Source organism: Orcinus orca, chromosome 6 (assembly GCF_937001465.1).
Source record: "Orcinus orca chromosome 6, mOrcOrc1.1, whole genome shotgun sequence".
NCBI lineage: Eukaryota > Metazoa > Chordata > Mammalia > Artiodactyla > Delphinidae > Orcinus > Orcinus orca.
This window is the reverse complement of record NC_064564.1, coordinates 65,518,494-65,539,048: the sequence shown is the minus strand read 5'-3', so window position 1 is coordinate 65,539,048 and position 20,555 is coordinate 65,518,494. Positions and strand designations below refer to the sequence as shown.

General features: G+C 40.4%; 1 protein-coding gene across 3 annotated transcripts in view; it reads left to right on the top strand.

The window, feature by feature from the left end:
• LOC101275108 (tyrosine-protein kinase JAK2) overlaps positions 1–20,555 on the top strand; it is a 375,537-nt gene that overhangs the window by 192,971 nt on the left and 162,011 nt on the right. The window lies entirely within an intron of this gene.

Sequence of the window (20,555 nt, the reverse complement as noted above, 5' to 3'; positions counted from 1 at the left end):
GTACATCAAGCTGATTGTGGAGTTTTAATCCGCTGCTTCTGAGGCTGCTAGGAGAGATATCCCTTTCTCTTCTTTATTCTCACAGCTCCCGGGGCTCAGCTTTGGATTTGGCCCCTCCTCTGCGTGTAGGTCGCCTGAGGGCATCTGTTCTTCGCTCAGACAGGACGGGGTTAAAGGAGCAGCTGCTTCGGGGACTCTGGCTCACTCAGGCCGGGGGAGGGAGGGGTATGGAGCGCAGGGCGAACCTGTGGCGGCAGAGGCCGGTGTGACGTTGCACCAGCCTGGGGCGTGCCGTGCGTTCTCCTGGGAAAGTTGTCCCTGGATCCTGGGACCCTGGCAGTGGTGGGCTGCACAGTCTCCCCGGAACAGGGGTGTGGATAGTGACCTGTGCTGGCACACAGGCTTCTTGGTGGCAGCAGCAGCAGCCTTAGCGTCTCATGCCCGTCTCTGGGGTCTGCGCTTTTAGCCTTGGCTCGCACCCGTCTCTGGAGCTCCTTTAAGCAGTGCTCTTAATCCCCTCTCCTCGCGCACCAGGAAACAAAGAGGGAAGAAAAATCTCTGGCCTCTTCGGCAGGTCCAGACTTTTCCCCGGACTCCCTCCTGTCTAGCTGTGGTGCACTAACCCCCTTCAGGCTGTGTTCACGCCGCCAACCCCAGTCCTCTCCCTGCGCTCCGACCGAAGCCCGCGCCTCAGCTCCCAGCCCCGCCTGCCCCGGTGGATGAGCAGACAAGCCTCTCGGGCTGGTGAGTGCCGGTTGGCACCGATCATCTGTGTGGGAATCTCTCCGCTTTGCCCTCCGCACCCCTGTTGCTGTGCTCTCTTCCCTGGCCCCGAAGCTTCCCCCTCCGCCACCCGCAGTGTCCGCCCGCGAAGGGGCTTCCTAGTGTGTGGAAACCTTTCCTCCTTCACAGCTCCCTCCCACTGGTGCAGGTCACGTCCCTATCCTTTTGTCTCTGTTTATTATTTTTTCTTTTGCCCTACCCAGGTACTTGGGGACTTTCTTGCCTTTTGGGAGGTCTGAGGTCTTCTGCCAGCGTTCAGTAGGTGTTCTGTAGGAGTTGTTCCACGTGTAGATGTATTTCTGGTGTATCTGTGGGGAGGAAGGTGATCTCTGCGTCTTACTCTTCTGCCATCTTCCCCTCCTGGAGTGGTACTTTTAAAAAGCTCCTTAAGTGACTCTCACATGCAACCACACATTAGGAACCTTTAATTTAGAGAAATGATTCTCAAACTCAGCTGCACGTTAGAATCACCAGGGGAATTTAAAAATATCCAGATACTCAGGCTTCACCCTGGGCCAATTGAGTCAGAATCTGTGGGAGTGAGACCCAGGCATCAGTATTTTTTTCTTTACTCTCCCCAGATAATTAAAATGTGTGGCCAAGTTTGGTGAACTTTTGAAAACATCCTCCTCTTCTCCATGTAAATTGGTTCACGCCTAATACGGATATGCTCTTTGCTCTGAATTAATTATATCAGTGCTTCTCAAACATATATGTTCTTACATGTTCATATGTTCATATATGTTCACATGTTCATGTATGTATACCTTGGGATCTTGTTAAAATGCATATTCTGAATCAGCAGGGGTGGCCCTGTGATTCTGCGTTTCCAACGAGATCCCAGGTGATCCCAGTGCTACTGGTTACGTGGACCACACTTTGAGTAGCAATGAGTCTTGCCATTGTATGGCCATCTGGATGAAACTTCAATTAAAAAAATAAAAAGATAGAATATAGGATTTTATATAGAGGTCTGTACTTCAAGTTAGTTAATTATAATTAATTAGCCTACACTTAAAATTCTGGTAAATGATATTTTATTTGGGAAACTTAATTAAACAATTAGGGAAAAATGTGTTGTTCCAGATAACATTGAAATGTTTCAGATAGAACCACTTGTCAGACAGGTTTTAAAAAAGATTCAAGCATTGGGTGGTTCACTGTACTAGAGCAGTGGCAAAGTTCTTTAAAAATTTATCTGCAAAACCCATTGTATAAAGCAGACATAATAATTATACAAATTTTACAATGCTGTTTAAATTTTTTTTCTTTGATGGGAAGATATGCCACTGTTTCTGGAAAGCCTGAACCGTTTCCATACAACCTGTGATCCCTCTGAGCACAGACTGGAATCCTTTGATTCAGTGTACAGAGAATACAAGAAATCTATTCTAAGGAATTCAATTAGACTTAAGTGGAGCATACATTTGGAAATCTTCATTTATATAATAGCTTGTAGCCATTAGGTAAATTTAGTTGTTCGTGATTTATTACAAAAACTTTCATTGTTGACTTTTTATGAGTCAGCCATAACTCTAGGAAATGGAAATACCAGTGAGAAGATCTATTCAAAATTAACAGAGAAAATAATTTTTATTCCCAAATTGAAATATATGTGATTATGCAAAAATTCAGAAGAACTTGCATTAAAGTACAAGGTGAAGCAGAAAGCACTGATGTAGAAGCTGCAGCTTATCCAGATCTAGCTAAGATGAAGGTGGCTACACTAAAAAACAGATTTTCAGTGTAGATGAAACAGCCTTACTTTGGAAGAAGATGGCATCTAGAACTTTCATAGCTAGAGAGGAGAAGTCAATGCCTGGCTTCAAAGCTTCAAGGACAGGCTGACTCTCTTTTTAGGGGCTAATGCAGCTGGTGACTAATTTGAAGCCAGTCTTAATTTACCATTCTGAAAATCCTAGGACCGTTAAGAATTATGCTGGGGACTTCCCTGGTGGCACAGTGGTTGGGAATCCACCTGCCAATGCAGGGGACACGGGTTCAAGCCCTGGTCTGGTAAGATCCCACATGCTGCAGAGCAACTAAGCCCGTGTGCCACAACTAGTGAGCCTGTGCTCTAGAGCCCGCGAGCCACAGCAACTGAGCCTGTGCGCCACAACTACTCAGCCTGCATTGTAGAGCACAGAAGCCACAACTGCTGAGCCCGCGTGCCACAAATACTGAGACCCACATGCCTAGAGCCCATGCTCCGTAGCGAGAGAAGCCACCGCAATGAGAAGCCCATGCACCACAATGAAGAGTAGGCCCCGCTCACCACAACTGAAGAGGGCCCGCACGCAGCAGTGAAGACCCAACACAGCTAAAAAACAAATAAATAAATGTTTATCTCTCAAACCTATACACTTAAAAAAAAAAAAGAATTATGCTAAATCTACCCTGTCTGTGCTCCATAAATGGAACCACAAAGCCTGAACAATAGCATGTCATTTACTGAGTACTTTAAGCCCTCTGTGGAGACATACTGCGCAGAAAAAAGATACCTTTCAAAATATTACTGCTTATTGACAATGCAGCTGGTCACCCCAGGAGCTCTGAGGTACAATGAGATTAATGTTGTTTTCATGCCTGCTAACACAACTTACATTCTGAAGCCCATGGATCAAGGAGTCACTTTGACCTCAAGCCTTATGAGAAATACATTTTGTAAGGCTATAGCTACTCCTCTGATGGATCTGGGCCAAGCCAACTGAAAACCTTCTGGGAAGGATTGACCATTCTAGATGCCTTTAAGAACATTCATAATTCATGGGAAGAGGTCAAAATATCAACATTTACAGGAGTTTGGGAGATGTTGATTCCAACCCTGATGGATGACTTTGAGGGGTTCAAGACTTCAGTGGAGGAAGGAACTGCAGATGTGGTAGAAGTAGCAAGGGAATTAGAATCAGAAGTGGAGCTTGAGGATGTGAGGGACCTGTTGCAGTCTCATGACAAAACTTTAATGAATGAGCACTAGCTTCTTATGGATGAGCAAAGAAAGTGGTTTCTTGAGATGGAAGCTACTCCTGGTAAAGGTGCTGTGGAGATTGTTGAAATGACAACAAAGGATTTAGAATACCATACAAACTTAGTTGATAAAGCAGCAGCAGGGTTTGAGAGGACTGACTCCAATTTTGAAGGAAGTTTTACTGTGGGTAAAATGCTATCAAACATCATTGTGGGCTACAGAGAAATAGTTCGTGCAAGGAAGAGTCAATCAATGAGGTAAACTTCATTGTTGTCTTATTTTAATAAATGGCCACAGCTGTGCCAACCTTCAGCAACCACTACCCTGATCAGTCAGCAGCCGTCAACATCGAGGCAAGATCCTCAACGAGCAAAAACATTACGACTTGCTAAAGGTTAAGATGATGGTTAGCATTTTTTAGCAATAAAGTATTTTTAAAATAAGGTATATACATTGTTTTTTTAGACATAATGCTATTGCATAATTAGTAGACTACAGTATAGTATAAGCATAACTTTTATATGCACTGGGAAGCCAAAAAATTTATGTGACGTGCCACCACAGCCAAAACCTCAATGTCTTAGAGGTATGACTGTAATCGTGAAGCAAAAATATGAGGAGGGACTGTGTGAGAGAAGACTCCTCGTGGCTGCTGAACTCAGACTAGGTCAGCAGACGATAGCTCTCCGAAGCATGAGGCACAGGCAAAACCTGTTTGGAGTATAGTCGGCCCTCTGTATCCATCGGTTCTGCATCCATGGATTCAACCAACCGCGGATTAAGAATATTAGAAAAAAAATACCAGAAAGTTCCAAAAAGCAAAACTTGAATTTGTCACATGCAGGCAACTATTTACATAGCATTTACATTGTATTTACAACTATTTACATAACATTTAGATTGTATTAAGTATTATAAGTAATACAGATGATTTAAAGTATACAGAAGGGTGTACATAGGTTATATCCAAATTCTGTGCCATTTTATATAAGGGACTTGAGCATCCACAGATTTTTGGTATCCGAGGGTGTCCTGGAACCAATCCCTCTTGGTTACTGAGGGATGACTATAATAGGAATAGAGCTGGAAAGCTGATAGCAGAAGCTTCCCTGAAACGCTACTCCCTCTGTAGTACCACCTCCTCTGTTTCTAGGTCACTCTCTCAGGTACCCTAACTCCAAGAATTCTTCAAACAATCCCCTACTGGACAAACCACTAATTCTTTTCTGTTGCTCTCACCTACCTCATATCTTCACTTCCTTGCTTACCGAATTAAAATTCCATGATCAACTATTATAATCAGTTATTTGCATACACCCCCAACTTCCTTGCCTCTTTTTCACTTCCTCTTACTCATCCAGGAAAACTTCAACACTGTTTTAATTAAGCTTTCTCTATTCTGAGCTTTGTCTCATGCAGCTGAATGTGGGTGGAGAAAAACCCATAACCATGCTGATGAGTCTAACTTTGAATTCTTGCCGTCTAGTGGGCTCTTAACACTGCCTGGTTTTCAAAATACATCTCCTTGGTCTTTTCATCCTTCTATTCTTGTAGATGACTTCTTCGTGCCTTCTCTTTTATCTTCAAACCTCAACATCTCTACCCCCTCCCACCCAAATTCACTGTCGGTTGATGATCTTGCTTCCAATGCATAGGAAAAAAAAAGAGAATCAGTTGGTGAACAGAAGCCTCAGCTGTCCGTATTGTACCCATGTAACCTGCTTTCTTTTACTTTGGGCAGCCATGGAGGTGCTCTGCTGAAGGGAAACTGCTGGGAGGTGTGGAGTTGGCTTATGGCCTCCAGTTGGTCCATTTTTAGTTTTACTGCAGAGTTGACACTGAGAGCCCTCCCCCCCAGCTCTCTCAGGTTTCTCCTAGCCAGTGACTCAGCATGGTAGGAGTACCAGAGATGGGTCATTTTTGCTCCACGTGCAATTCCTCTAATAGGCAGTCTCTGCTTGAAGACTCGCTATTAACCCGGTCAAGACTTTCTGAGTGGTACTGCAGTTTTGAGTCTTGCTACCCAATCCTCTATTTTTCTTTCTCATTTAAAAAATCTTTATGGGGCTTCCCTGGTGGCACAGTGGTTGAGAGTCCGCCTGCTGATGCAGGGGACACGGGTTCGTGCCCCGGTCCGGGAAGATCCCACATGCCGCGGAGCGGCTGGGCCCGTGAGCCATGGCCGCTGAGCCTGCGCGTCTGGAGCCTGTGCTCCGCAACGGGAGAGGCCACAACAGTGAGAGGCCCGCGTACCTCAAAAAAAAAAAAAAATCTTTTTGGAGATATAATTCACATACCATACATTTCACCTATTTACAGTGTACAATTCGATCATTTTCATTCTATTCACAGAGTTGTACAACCATCACCACAATCAATTTTAGAAAATTTTCGTTGCCCCCCCGCAAAGAAACCCATACCCTTTAGCTGTCACTCTCCAAATTCCCCATCCCCCACAGCCTTAGACAACCATTAATTTACTTTTTGTCTCTATAGATTTGCCCCTTCTGGATAATTCATATAAGAGCAGTCATATACTACGTGGTCATTTGTGACCGGCTTCTTTCCCTTAGCATGTTTTAAAGACTCATCCATGTTATAGCATGTAGCCATACTTCCTTTTTATTGCTGAAAATATTTAATTGTAGGGATGCACCACAGTTTATTTATTCACCCATCAGTTGATAGACATTTGGGTTGTTTACACTTTTTGCCTATCATGAATAATATTTTTGTGAACATTTGTGTACAAGTTTTTGAAAGGATATTTGTTTTCATTTCTTTTGTGTCTATACCTAGGAGTGGAATTGTTGGTCCATATAACTCTGTGTTTAACCCTTTGAGGAACTACCCAATCCTCCTTTATTCCTTCTATTTTTTTTTTTTTTTAAGAAAGTCATCAGTAGTGAATTCCCCTCTTTATTTTATTTTTTAATTTTTTTATTATTTTTTTTACAGAATGGTTTTTAATTTTATTTATTTATTTATTTATTTATGGCTGTGTTGGGTCTTTGTTTCTGTGCGAGGGCTTTCTCCAGCTGCGGCAAGCGGAGGCCACTATTCATCGTGGTGCGCTGGCCTCTCACTATGGCGGCCTCTCTTGTTGTGGAGCACAGGCTCCAGACGCGCAGGCTCAGTAGTTGTGGCTCACGGGCCTAGTTGCTCCGCGGCATGTGGGGTCCTCTCAGACCAGGGCTCGAACCCATGTCCCCTGCATTGGCAGGCAGACTCTCAAACACTGCGCCACCAGGGAAGCCCCATATTCCTTCTGTTTTTCACCAGGTCTCAGGCTTTCATCATTGTCTGAAGGCTCTTCCCATCTACTCCTGCTCTCTTTTCCCTTTACCCCTCACAAATGTTTCTCCTAATAAATCTCTTGCACATCTAATTTTACCCTGGCATCTGCTTCTCATAGGACCCTAACTTATATATCCTCATTCCCCTGAGCCCTTCTAGGGTGTTTTTTTTTTTGACCACACTGCACAGCTTGCAGGATCTTAGTTCCCTGACCAGGGATCGAACCAGGCATCAAACCTGGGCCCTGGCAGTGAAAGCACCAAGTCCTAACCACTGGACTGCCAGGGAATTCCCTCCTGAGCCCTTCTAGAAGAAACTAAAGGATGAACTGAGAGATGAAGAAACTATGGCAGAATGACTGATGAATGTTGAATCTCTTTTACTGTAGAACTAAGAATAGAGTAAACATGAAGGTTATAGCTATAGAACATAATGTAAATTTTTAAAAGAAACAATATAAGTTATGAAAATAGTCCAGTACTACCCACTTTTTAAGCTCAAATGACATCCAGTTTAAGAGGACATCTTTGTGAGGAGACAGAGCTAGCTTCAAATAGCAACTTTACTATTGGGTTGGCCAAAAAGTTCGTTTGGGTTTTTCCGTAAGAGGTTATGGGAAAACCCGAATGAACTTTTTGGCCAACCCAATACTTAGTGGTTATGTTACTTTGGGCCACTTAACTTTGCTGAGTTTCATTTCTTGTCTGTAAAATAGAGATATTACTTACCTAATAGAATGTATAGCAAAAATATACATGAATGAAAAGTCCACTCATTCAATAGATATTTATTGGCACCTACTATGTACCATGCACTGTCCTAGGTGCTAAGGCATATAGTATGAATATAACATACATGGAACTCACTTTCTACTTGAGGGAAGACAGACAAACAAATAAATGAAATATATTATATGTGAACTGGTAATGAGTGTCATGGAGAAAAGCAAAACAGGGTACTGGTGTAGGGAGTGCTGGGGGCTGGGAGATATTGCAGTTTCAATTACATCTCACCTGAAGGACATGATGGAGCAAGACATGTGGATATAGGAAGGTAGGGAGGGGCTCAGGGAAGGTCACTACCCCGATTCCTGGCTGCAGCTATGGTTACTGTTGTAGCTCTTGTAATGACCCATTTTGGCTTCCCTGAAGCAGCAACTCTGACTTCCACAACTTCAGACCAAGGTCTTCCAGTGGGATATCTCCCTGGTTGTGATCTGTAACTGAGCCACAAAAAGCTCTACCTTGAGCTTTCAGTTTCTTATAAAGGCCCTGGATATATAAGTATTTTATTTGCCATGTTCTTGATTACAGTCCTCTCTCTCCATTCCCTTCCTGACTGTGACACAGGTGCTGGATGGCTGGGCTGGAGGGCAATCTAGAACAACAGCATCCTGTGCTTAACTCAGTTATCACTCATCACACTTCCTGATACTCAGTCATTTTCTCCAGACTAAACTTCTGAACCTCAAATTCTTTCCTTAAGGTGAGTTACTTCCATATCCAGACCTCTGCCCAGGGAGTAAAGTGGTAACTTTTTTCCTGATAGCTTAGGGTATTATTGGTACAGAGGATTTGGTCACTGAACGCTCATATTTGTCCTGCCATTGTTCTTTTTCATTAATTCACTTATATGACAAGATTTATTTAGCACCTATGACATGTCAAACTTTGATTAATACTGGATATGTGGTGGGGAAAGAAACAGATATATTTCCTGCCTTCACAGTCTACAGGTGTACCTTTGAGTGCTTATGCAATAGACTCTTCCTACCCTACTGTCAAAAAATAGGTACGTTGCTTGGGCTGCATCATCTTTGCAGCCTCTGTAACTTGTAGAATATGATATTTAGACTTGATGATTGTATCTTCTCAGTGATCTATATGATCTGTAAGGTTATTCAGCATCAACCCTTTCTGATTTTAGAATTTGATTTGTATTGTTTACTCAATGCTATTGATTTAAATTCATTGCATTATAACAATGTAATCTTAATAAAACTAGGGGCTCCTATATGGTCTAGGCACTACATAGTAACTATATTCAAATAAGTACAAGTTAATAGCCAAGAGTAATTGAAGAGAAAATTTGAGGGTTTTTTTAAGGGTATGAAAGTGTACCCAATTTATAACATAAAGCAAAATGTTTTGAAATTCTCTTTGCCATCCATCTCTTATTTCTTTCCACATACTATAGAAACTTGAAATAAAGATCTCTTCTTTTTGTTCATCCCTCAAGTCAGATACTGTACCTGGGCCTCATGCATCTTTCATCTTTCCCCGCTCCCTCTCTTCTGTGCATGACTTATTATGAATGTCATCCTAAGCTCTCTGGCTTACTTTTTTTCTTTCCATTTCACCCATTAAATGGATTCTCTACAATAGTGGTTTGTTTGTTTTTTTGTTTTGTTTTGTGTTTTGAGTGGAGAAAGCATTGCTTCCAATGCTAAGCAAGGAGAACAGAACAGCTCATGCTCAAAAGACCTGGACTCAGTGGTTCTTAACTTTAGCATGCCTCAGAATCATTTGAAAGTCTTGTTTAGAACACAAGTGACTGGACTTCACCTCCAGAGTTTGATACAGGAGGTCTGAGTTGGGGCTCAAGAATTTACATTTCTAACAAGTTCCCAGGTAGCACTGTTACTGCTGGTCCAGGGATCACATTCTGAGAACTAGTACTCTACAGCATAGGAGCCAGCAGCTGTTCCAGCAAACAAGAATTTATCCCTGGGTAAAGAAGACTTTGTTATACATTATATATAAATAATGTTACCTGATTCCTTATATGTTAATACAAAGCTTAAGAATTTAATGATTCTCAAACTCTTCCAAAATATAGCAGAGGGAGGAACACTCCCAAACTCATTCTATGAGGCCACCGTCACCCTGAAACCAAAACCAGACAAAGATATCACAAAGAAAGAAAACTACAGGCCAATATCACTGATGAACATAGATGCAAAAATCCTCAACAAAATACTAGCAAACAGAATCCAGCAGCACATTAAAAGGATCATACACCATGATCAAGTGGGGTTTATCCCAGGAATGCAAGGATTCTTCAATGTTTACAAATCAGTCAATGTGATACACCATATTAACAAATTGAAGGAGAAAAACCATATGATCATCTCAATAGATGCAGAGAAAGCTTTCAACAAAATTCAACCCCCATTTATGATAAAAACCCTCCAGAAAGTAGGAGCAGGCCATAATAAAGGCCATATTAAAGGCCATATGACAAACCCACAGCCAACATCATTCTCAATGGTGAAAAACTGAAAGCATTTCCTCTAAGATCAGGAACAAGACAAGGTTGTCCACTCTCACCACTATTATTCAACGTAGTTTTGGAAGTTTTAACCACAGCAATCAGAGAAGAAAAAGAAATAAAAGGAATCCAAATTGGAAAAGAAGAAGTAAAGCTGTCACTGTTTGCAGGTGACATGATATTATACATAGAGAATCCTAAAGATGCTACCAGAAAACTACTAGAGCTAATCAATGAATTTGGTAAAGTAGCAGGTTACAAAATTAATGCACAGAAATCTCTGGAATTCCTATACACTAATGATGAAAAATCTGAAAGAGAAATTAAGGAAACACTCCCATTTACCACTGCAACAAAAAGAATAAAATACCTAGGAATAAACCTACCTAAGGAGACAAAAACCTGTATGCAGAAAACTATAAGACACTGATGAAAGAATTTGAAGATGATACAAACAGATGGAGAGATATATCATGTTCTTGGATTGGAAGAATTAACACTGTGAAAATGACTATACTACCCAAAGCAATCTACAGATTCAGTGCAATCACTGTTAAACTACCAATGGCATTTTTCACAGAACTAGAACAAAAAATTTCACAATTTGTATGGAAACACAAAAGACCCCAAATAGCCAAAGCAATCCTGAGAAAGAAAAATGGAGCTGGAGGAATTAGGCTCATGGACTTCAGACTATACTACAAAGCTACAGTAATTAAGACAGTATGGTACTGGCACAAAAAGAGACATATAGATCAATGGAACAGGATAGAAAGCCCAGAAATAAACCTACGTACATATGGTCACCTTATTTTTGACAAAGGAGGGAAGGATATACAATGGAGAAAAGACAGCCTCTTCAATAAGTGGTGCTGGGAAAACTGGACAGCTACATGTAAAAGAATGAATTTAGAACACTCCCTAACACCATACACAAAAATAAATTCAAAATGGATTAAAGACCTAAATGTCAGGCCAGACGCTGTAAAACTCTTAGAGGAAAACATAGGCAGAACACTCTGTGACATAAATCACAGCAAGATCCTTTTTGACCCACCTCCTAGAGAAATGGAAATAAAAACAAAAATAAACAAATGGGACCTAATGAAACTTCAAAGCTTTTGCACAGCAAAGGAAACCATAAACAAGGCCAAAAGACAACCCTTAGAATGGGAGAAAATATTTTCAAATGAAGAGACTGACAAAGGATTAATTTCCAAAATTTACAAGCTGCTCATGCAGCTCAATGTCAAAAAACCAAACAACCCAATCCAAAAATGGGCAGAAGATCTAAATAGACATTTCTCCAAAGAAGATATACAGATTGCCAACAAATGCATGAAAGGATGCTCAATATCACTAATCATTAGAGAAATGCAAATCAAAACTACAGTGAGGTATCACCTCACACCAGTCAGAATGTCCATCATCAAAAATCCAGAAACAATAAATGCTGGAGAGGGTGTGGAGAAAAGGGAACCCTCTTGCACTGTTGGTGGGAATGTAAATTGATACAGCCACTATGGAGAACAGTATGGAGGTTCCTTAAAACACTAAAAATTAAGCTACCATACGACCCAGCAATCCCACTACTGGGCGTAAACCCTGAGAAAAACATAATTCAAAAAGAGTCATGTACCACAATGTTCATTGCAGCTCTATTTACTATAGCCAGGAGATGGAAGCAACCTAAGTGTCCATTGACAGATGAATGGGTAAAGAAGATGTGGCACATATATACAATGGAATATTACTCAGCCATAAAACGAAATGAAATTGAGTTATTTGTAGTGAGGTGGATGGACCTAATAACTGTCATACAGAGTGAAGTAACTCAGAAAGAAAAAAACAAATACCGTATGCTAACACATATATATGGACTCTAAAAAAAAAAAAAACGTTCTGAAGAACCTCGGGGCAGGACAGGAATAAAGACACAGACGTAGAGAATGGACTTGAGGACATGGGGAAGGGGAAGGGTAAGCTGGGACGAAGTTAGAAAGTGGCATGGACTTACATATACTACCAAATGTAAAATAGATAGCTAGTGGGAAGCAGCCGCATAGCACAGGGAGATCAGCTCAGTGCTTTGTGACCACCTAGAGGGCTGGGATAGGGAGGGTGGGAGAGAGATGCAAGGGGGAGGATATATGGGGATATATGTGTAAGTATAGCTGATTCACTTTGTAATATAGCAGAAACTAACACACCATTGTAAAGCAATTATACTCCAATAAAGATGTTTAAAAAAATAAATAAATAAAAGTAAAAAAAAAAATTGACCAGAATGTAAAAAAAAAAAAAAAGTAGGTGTGGCACATATATACAATGGAATATTTCTTAGCCATAAAAAGAAAAGAAATTGAGTTTTTTGTATGAGGTGGATGGACCTAGAGTCTGTCATACAGAGTGAAGTAAGTCAGAAAGAGAAAAACAAATACTGTATGCTAACACATATATATGGAATCTAAAAAAAAAAAAAAGGTTCTGAAGTATCTAGGGGCAGGACAGGAATAAAGATGTAGATGTAGAGAATGGACTTGAGGACATGGGGAGGGGGAAGGGTAAGCTGGGATGAAGTGAGAGAGTGGTATGGACGTATATACACTACCAAATATAAAGTAGATAGCTAGTGGGAAGCAGCCGCATAGCACAGGGAGATCATCTCGGTGCTTTGTGACCACCTAGAGGGGTGGGATAGGGAGGGTGAGAGGGAGATGCAAGAGGGAGGGGATATGGGTCTATATGTATTCATATAGCTGATTCACTTTGTTATACAGCAGAAACTAACATACCATTGTAAAGCAATTATACTCCAATTAAGATGTTAAAAAAAAAGAATTTAATGAATCATCTTCTATCAGCATATTTAACATCCTGTAGGTAGGGATGTGTATCTCATAGACTCTGGTATAATGCTCGAAGAATAAAGGAAATAATACTTACTGCTTGATTACCTCTACAGGAGACAGTATAGTGGAGTTGGTATGAGAGTTCTCTCTGAAGCCAGGTCTTCTGGGATTCAGTCTTGCCTCTGCAGAGTTTCTGGAAGGCCCTGGGAAAGTTCTTCTCTGGTCTCAATTTCTTATTTTTGAAATGAAGGTAACAGAGGTAGCCATCTCCTAGAGTTGTTGTGAGGCTCAAATGAGTTAATATCTATAAAGCTCTTGAAGAATGACTGGCGTGTTGCACGCACTCTGACGTTACCTATTACCATCAGGAATTTGTTGTTTTCTCTATGTTATCTCATTAAAACCTGAAATTAGTTCTAAAAGGTAGGCACCCATATTATTCTCATTGTGGAGACTAGGAAACAAAAGTTCAGAAAGGTTGAATAAAGAATCCCTAGCTAGGGGACTTCCTGGTGGTCCAGTGGTTAAGACTCCATGCTCCCAATGCAGGGGGCCCAGGCTCGATCCTTGGTCAGGGAACTAGATCCTGCATGCTGCGACTAAGATCCTATGTGCCACAACTAAGACCCGGCGCAGCCAAATAAATAAGTAAATAAATATTAAAAAAAAAAAAAAAAAAAAAGAATCCCCAGCTAGTAAAAATCTCTGGCCTTTGTTATTTCACCAGCATTTTCCCAAAGGAATCATTTTCTCCCATAAGAAAAATGGTACAAGGAAGCTAATTTCAAAACTATATTTGAATATGATTGAATAATTGCTTGATCAAGATAGTTGGTGAATTTTATAATTTAATGTTATGTCTACTTTAAAATGTATTAAAGAGGCAAGGATAGGTAGAATAGTGGCTCTGTAACAAACTAGTGTGTGTCTAACATTTGCAGACTACCTGTCATATAATAGGTGTTTTAAAAAATATATGTTGATCGACTGAAATGAATGTTATTTGGAATTTAAAATACCTAAAATTAAAGATTCATGATATCCAGAGTTAGTGAGATTATAGAGAAATGGGCATTGATATACTAGTATGAGATTTTTGAAAGTCAATTTGGCAATAGCCACCAAATTTTTTTTTTTTTTTTTTTTTTTTGGTGGTACACGGGCCTCTCACTGTTGTGGCCTCTCCCGTTGCGGAGCACACGCTCCAGACGCGCAGGCTCAGCGGCCATGGCTCACGGGCCCAGCCGCTCTGCGGCATGTGGGATCTTCCCGGACCTGGGCACGAACCGGTGTCCCCTGCATCGGCAGGCGGACTCTCAACCACTGCGTCACCAGGGAAGCCCCAATAGCCACCAAATTTTAAATATATATTTATTTTGGCTCAGAGAGTGTACTTGTCTATCCTAGGGAATACTTTTGTGCCCATGGAATGTATGTACAATGATGTTCAAATTTAGCACTTTTTAAAAAAAAAATTAATTATTTTTTATTTTTAGCTGCATTGGGTCTTTGTTTTTGCACGTGGGCTTTCTCTAGTTGGGGCAAGCGGGCGCTACTCTTTGTTGTGGTGTGCGGGCTTCTCATTGCGGTGGCTTCTCTTGTTGTGGAGCATGGGCTCTAGGGATGCGGGCTTCAGTAACTGTGGCAGGTGGGCTCAGTAGTTGTGGCACGTGGGCTTAGTTGCTCCGCGGCATGTGGGATCTTCCTGGACCAGGGCTCGAACCCGTGTCCCCTTCATTGGCAGGCGGATTCTTAACCACTGCGCCACCAGGGAAGTCCTAGCACTGTTTTTAATTGTGAAAATTACAAACCTAAGTGTTCATAAATGGGGGAATTATGTGGTAAGTTATGATGACCCATTTTGTTGAACACTGTGTAAAACGTTTAAAAGAATGAGGGAAAGCAATAAATGTTGAACTGAATGGTCTCCAGAAGGTGTTAGGTGAAAAAATGGTAACACAAAAAGTATAGAATTATCCATTTGGTTTATAGAGTTCAAAACTAAATCTATAGGAAATAAGTAGGAAAATGCTTAGAAAAAATTCTGAAAAGTTACACACGAAATAGTTATCAGTGATTACCTCTGGGAAGTAAAGAGGGCTAGGAAAAGAGGATCAAGAGGAACTTCCACTTTGTATACTTTATCTTCCATATTAGTTGGATTTACCACAAGTAGTATGTATTAATGTTTACTTTGGAATCAAAAAGGAAAAAAGTAGATTGCTCAACAAATATAAGCCCTTTAATGAGGATAATAGATGCTAAAATGTACAAGACAACCTTTCAAAAGCCTTAAAACATGTCTATTCCAGTAATTAGCAGTTATTTAAAAAATTTTCCAAAGTTATCATTCCTACTAAAAACTTTATCACTTGTAGTGCTGTTGATCCCCAGAGCATTTCCTGTGGGTAGTAAAAGAGCTGAATTGGTATCTAAGTGGAACGCACTCAATGCTAAAATTCTTGTAGCATTAGAATACCTAGCCAGAGAGTTTGCCTGAGGACTATTACATCATTTCATGCTTGATTTATAACAGATGAAGGCAACAGAGGAAAAAAAAACCAAACCAAACCAAAACAATAGTCAAAAAAACAAAACCACTATTACACAAAAGGAGAAACCAAAGAAATAGTATTTGTTTTTTTTCTCCAAATGAATGGTTATATCAGTGTTCAGTGGGAGACAGTATTAGGTGTGGATGAAAGAAGAAAGTTATTCTCCTGGTTTTTCTCAGTTTCAGTTTGAGGAATGTAGGGTAGTATATTAGTATATAGGAGTGGAAGTTAAAATTGAGAACTATGTCATGCAGCATTTTCTGGTCCATTTATGTATTTCATAGGTAACACTGAAATTCAGAGTATTTAACCACATCATTATGATGCCTTAATATCAAATCAGATTTTCCTTTGGTCAGTAGTGTAGATAGCGTGGAGTGACCACAGCAATTATTATAACTATGGCCCAGAAGACTCATAAAATTATTGTTACAGAGAAGGTAGAGTGAAGCAACTTAGAAAAGAAAATTGAACAGTGGTGACAGGAGTGATGTTTTATAGGAGTAGGTATCTTTATTTTCTGCTAACCCATGGGTTCTGTGTAATGTCTTAGATTGTGACTAATACTTGGATAGTTATGCTTGACCTTATGATTGAAGATCGAATTCCAAAATTGGTGGGTAAATTGGATTTTTAAAAGACATACAGTACAGCACATGGAATATAGCCAACGTTTTATAATAACTTTAAATGGAGTATAATCTACAAAAATTTTGAATCACAAAAAAAAAATGAGAGGAGCTCATATTACAAAAAAATATATACATTTTCCCTGTTGTAATTTGAAGAATATTTTTTTCTTTTCTTTTTCTTTTCTTCTCATCAGTGTACTATAATATCTGTTTCACTCCAGGTTATTTCATTGCAAGTACTCTGACACTACTAGATCTGACACTACTAGATCTGGTTCAAGTAAAAAGGAGAAATTTGTCATAAGGAAGTATTTTCAAGATACCAAATACAGGAAGTTTCTTTGGGCCTTATAAGGAAGAGGAAGCTGAAAAGCTAAGAGGATTCTCATTCCTGGTGAACTCTTTTTTTTCTCTCTTCTGTCTGTGTCAATTCTTTTCTCCCAAAGCAAGTCAGCTTTCTGTGCAAGTCCATGTACATGAATACAGATGGCAGCCATAATTTTAGAGCATGGGTAACTTCACTTTAAGAGAACAAAAAAGTCTGAGCAACTGTCTTTGAATCCCAGTTCCAACTTCCTCAGGAGGGAGATCATGAATGGCTCAGCTTGAGTCAGGTGACAACTCATGGTGCAATCAAGGGGTGTGGGTAGCAGGGTCACAAACTGTAACACAGGGGCTAGAGGCTGACTACTCTGGGTGAAGAAGACAGTTCTCAAAGAAAGAAGGCAGAATCCTTAATCTAAATAAGGACTCAGGAATTAACGCTCTGTACACTGATAATTATGCGAGGGGAATTTCTATTTTGAAGAGTGAATCTTGGTATGGATCCTTTTATAAAGAAAAATATTTTTAGTGAATTAGTACTATACCTCAAATGTTTTAAGTTAAAATTTTTTGTAAAGTACAGCATAATTATAATAGACATTTTGCATATTTTGCCAAATAATCATCCTTACCTGAAGGAGGTTATTAATTCCTGGCTTACAGATGGGGAAATTATTTTAGTTTTTATGCACTAACATTAAACTTATTCAGTTATCTCAAGGGAAGGAGGGACCTGCTTGCCAGGAACACCTTTTTCTTTGGGACTATAATGAAGAATGAAAGAATTGATGTAGAGATATACATATGATAAAGGGCAGAGGAAATTTTGAAAAAAATTTTTGCCATATCCAACCTAACTTTGAAATGAATAGTCCTAAAATATCTGGATGATTCAAAGTAAAAAACATTGCTTGCTTGTCTGTCTACCTGATTCACACTCCTGACTTTGTCTTTCGGTCTATATTACTAGACCTGGGATAAATTAGCCTCTCTCCATAGCTGATGCCTTCAGAAAAGTACATCTTCTCTACCCTGGAAGGAAACAATCTAACTTGTGGATCTATCCCCAGTCTTTTGCTTGAGCCTGTTTCCCCTTCCAAGGGGAAGGACTTTCCTATATCTTTTTCTGCTCTCACATTTATGCTCCTCTTGAGAATGTTTTCATTATTTCATCAGTTAATGGCATAGTTTTGTTTTTTAAAAAATACAATTGCAGGTCTTTGCGTTTATCTCTGTTACAACCCAGCCCTTATCATTCCTGCCCACACAGTTTCGTGTCACACAATAAACTGTGACAAATGCTTCAGGATTACTGAGAAAATCCAGCGTATTTCTTATACCCCCCAGCTTGGGGATATCTATAAATTGTCCCCACCACAACCATAATAGGCATTTAATAACTGTGCTAAGGGTTTAAAAATACTTTTTCATCTAATCTTCAAAACAGCTCTTCAAAGAAGATATTCTTATCCTCATTATACTGATGACGAAATGGAAGCTTAGAAAATATAAATGACTTCCTTGGTGAAAACAGTGATTCAAACCTGAGTCAGCCAGACTCTCAACCTTAAGTTCCTAAACGCTGAGCCATGGATTTCCAACCTTTGCACTGAAACCACTTAAGGACTTTAAAAAGAAGTGAATGCCAAAGCCCTATCTAACACATTCTGTCAGTCTTGTTGCAGGTGTGGGTTAGGAATGGCAGTCAGGAGCCACTGCCACCATATTCTACTGCAGTAGAATGACAGAACTTGTGGCACAACACCCCATACTTGACAACTGGCTGCTAATTTTTACTTCGAGATATGGCCATACAATCAGTTTTGAATCTGAATGTTTCATCATCCAACCCAACTCACATTTCTTGTTTCTCCATGTTGTGTGAAAGAATGTCTTGAAAGACTTGGTCAAATGTCTTGGAATCCTCTTTTACCATTATCAAAGAATAGAGGAAACTTTCTGAAATATTCGCCCTGGGAGCAAATTTCTAGCTATGTCACTACCAGGGATCACATAAAGAGTTAAAAAGTTCTCCAAAGAGTGAAAAGAGCTAAACATTCCAGGGTAATATTGGCTTAAAATCATAGTATTTTTGGTAAGGAGAGAGGCTTTCACTAGTAGAATGACACTAAGCAAGTCACCTTATCTCTCTGTATGGGTAGATTGATTTCTCGTCTACAAGCCTGTGATTAATATATTTCCCTTGCCCACCCTGTCTTCCCTATCCAAATCACTATTATAAAAAAGAATCCCTTCCCCCACAAGAAACCCTCAATATTTACTATTTCCAAATGGCCTTTCCCTGCAAAAAGGCAGTGGAGTAACAGATACCATGCCTGGTTGAATAAACACATCATTACAAAATATAGAAACATCATTTACTACAATGACTGTATCTGTACTGTTTAGAGTTCTTAAACAGGCTTTTGCCCCCCACCCCTCCCAAAGAGAATGCTTCCATTTCCACAGTTCAGATGACTTTCATTTTAACCCTAACATTAAAGCCACCTTCAGCACTTTATGTTCTTTACGTGGGTCTGTGTTCTGGTTTCTACTCCAGTTAACAGTTTTTGTTTGCAGGAAAAGGGAACTCTTGTGGTGGTTGCTGCTTGTAATTTCAACCTTAACATTCTAAACAGATTTTAGATTTGCTGTTCAGTCACAACTCCTATTTCTAATTTCTTTTTAGAAATTAAACAACGACAACAACAACAACCAAGAACTCTCCAGCATATTTTCTTTGTCAGACAGTAGCCATAGGAATGCAGTTCTCCTGTAAATCCCTTCTTAGGAGAAAACAGGGCTCTAGTTCACTACTTACTTTAAAGAAGTCAGTGTGAATTCAAGTCATTTCCGATCCTGCTATCATTTGCTCAAAGACCTTTTGCAATGGGTCTTATGTAAGAAGAAATGCAGGAGTTGCTTTGGTGAGGTTTATTTAAAGAAACCATTAAATACAAGCTTGACCTGAATCGCAGCATCATTTGTATGGGGAAACAGGGGCTATAAATGCATGTTTTTTTTTTGTTTTTTTTTTTTCAGATTAACAGAAAGAAGGCTGATGATGAGTGAAAAAGGCCCTACACAGTTGGGTCACAGGCTACTTCTTCGGCCTCACCTCTTACCACTGCCCCTTCCTTCACTGTCCTCCAGCCAGTGACCTCTTTCCCGGTCCTTTGAACTTGCCAAGCACCTTCCCTTCTCAGGGTCTTTGCCTTTGCTAGTGTTTCTGCATGAAACTCTTTTCCCAGATAGCTCATTCTCATCCTTCGGATCTCTGCTCAAACGTTAGTTTCTCTGGGAGGTCTTTCCTGGCCACTATAACTAAAATAGCACACTGCCTCCTCACTTCCTGCTCCTTTACTTTTCCTAGCGGCAGTTATACTCTGGCACATTATACTGATAAATTAAAAGCATTTTTGTCGCGTTATCAGAATACAAGCTCCCGTGGGGCAAAGAGTATGTGGGTTGTGTTCACATATCATCCTTGGGGTCCTACAGCCTGGCACACAGTAGATGCTCTGTAAATATTTGTTGAATGAATGAATGAGGCTCTTTGGGATGGTAGAAGTTGTTTCTCCTCCTTTGCCAGGCCTTGCCGCCATTCCACAGGCATCTGGGCACCGCATTCCACCTTCACCCCTTTCCAGCAGAGGTGACTGGTTGGAATCAGGCGCACGGAATTGCACTGGCGCGAAACGGTGCGTTGGGTTGCCCCAACCCTCGGCGCTACTTCTCTCGGCCTAGCGGCCTGGACTGTGGAGGGGCAGGTTTGCTGCACCCCGAAAGTGGGAGCAAAAGCAAAAAAAGACAACAGTGCGCGGGAGGGGAAAGTCTCTGTGCGGTGCCAGGTTGTGCGCCGAGGGCGCCTTCC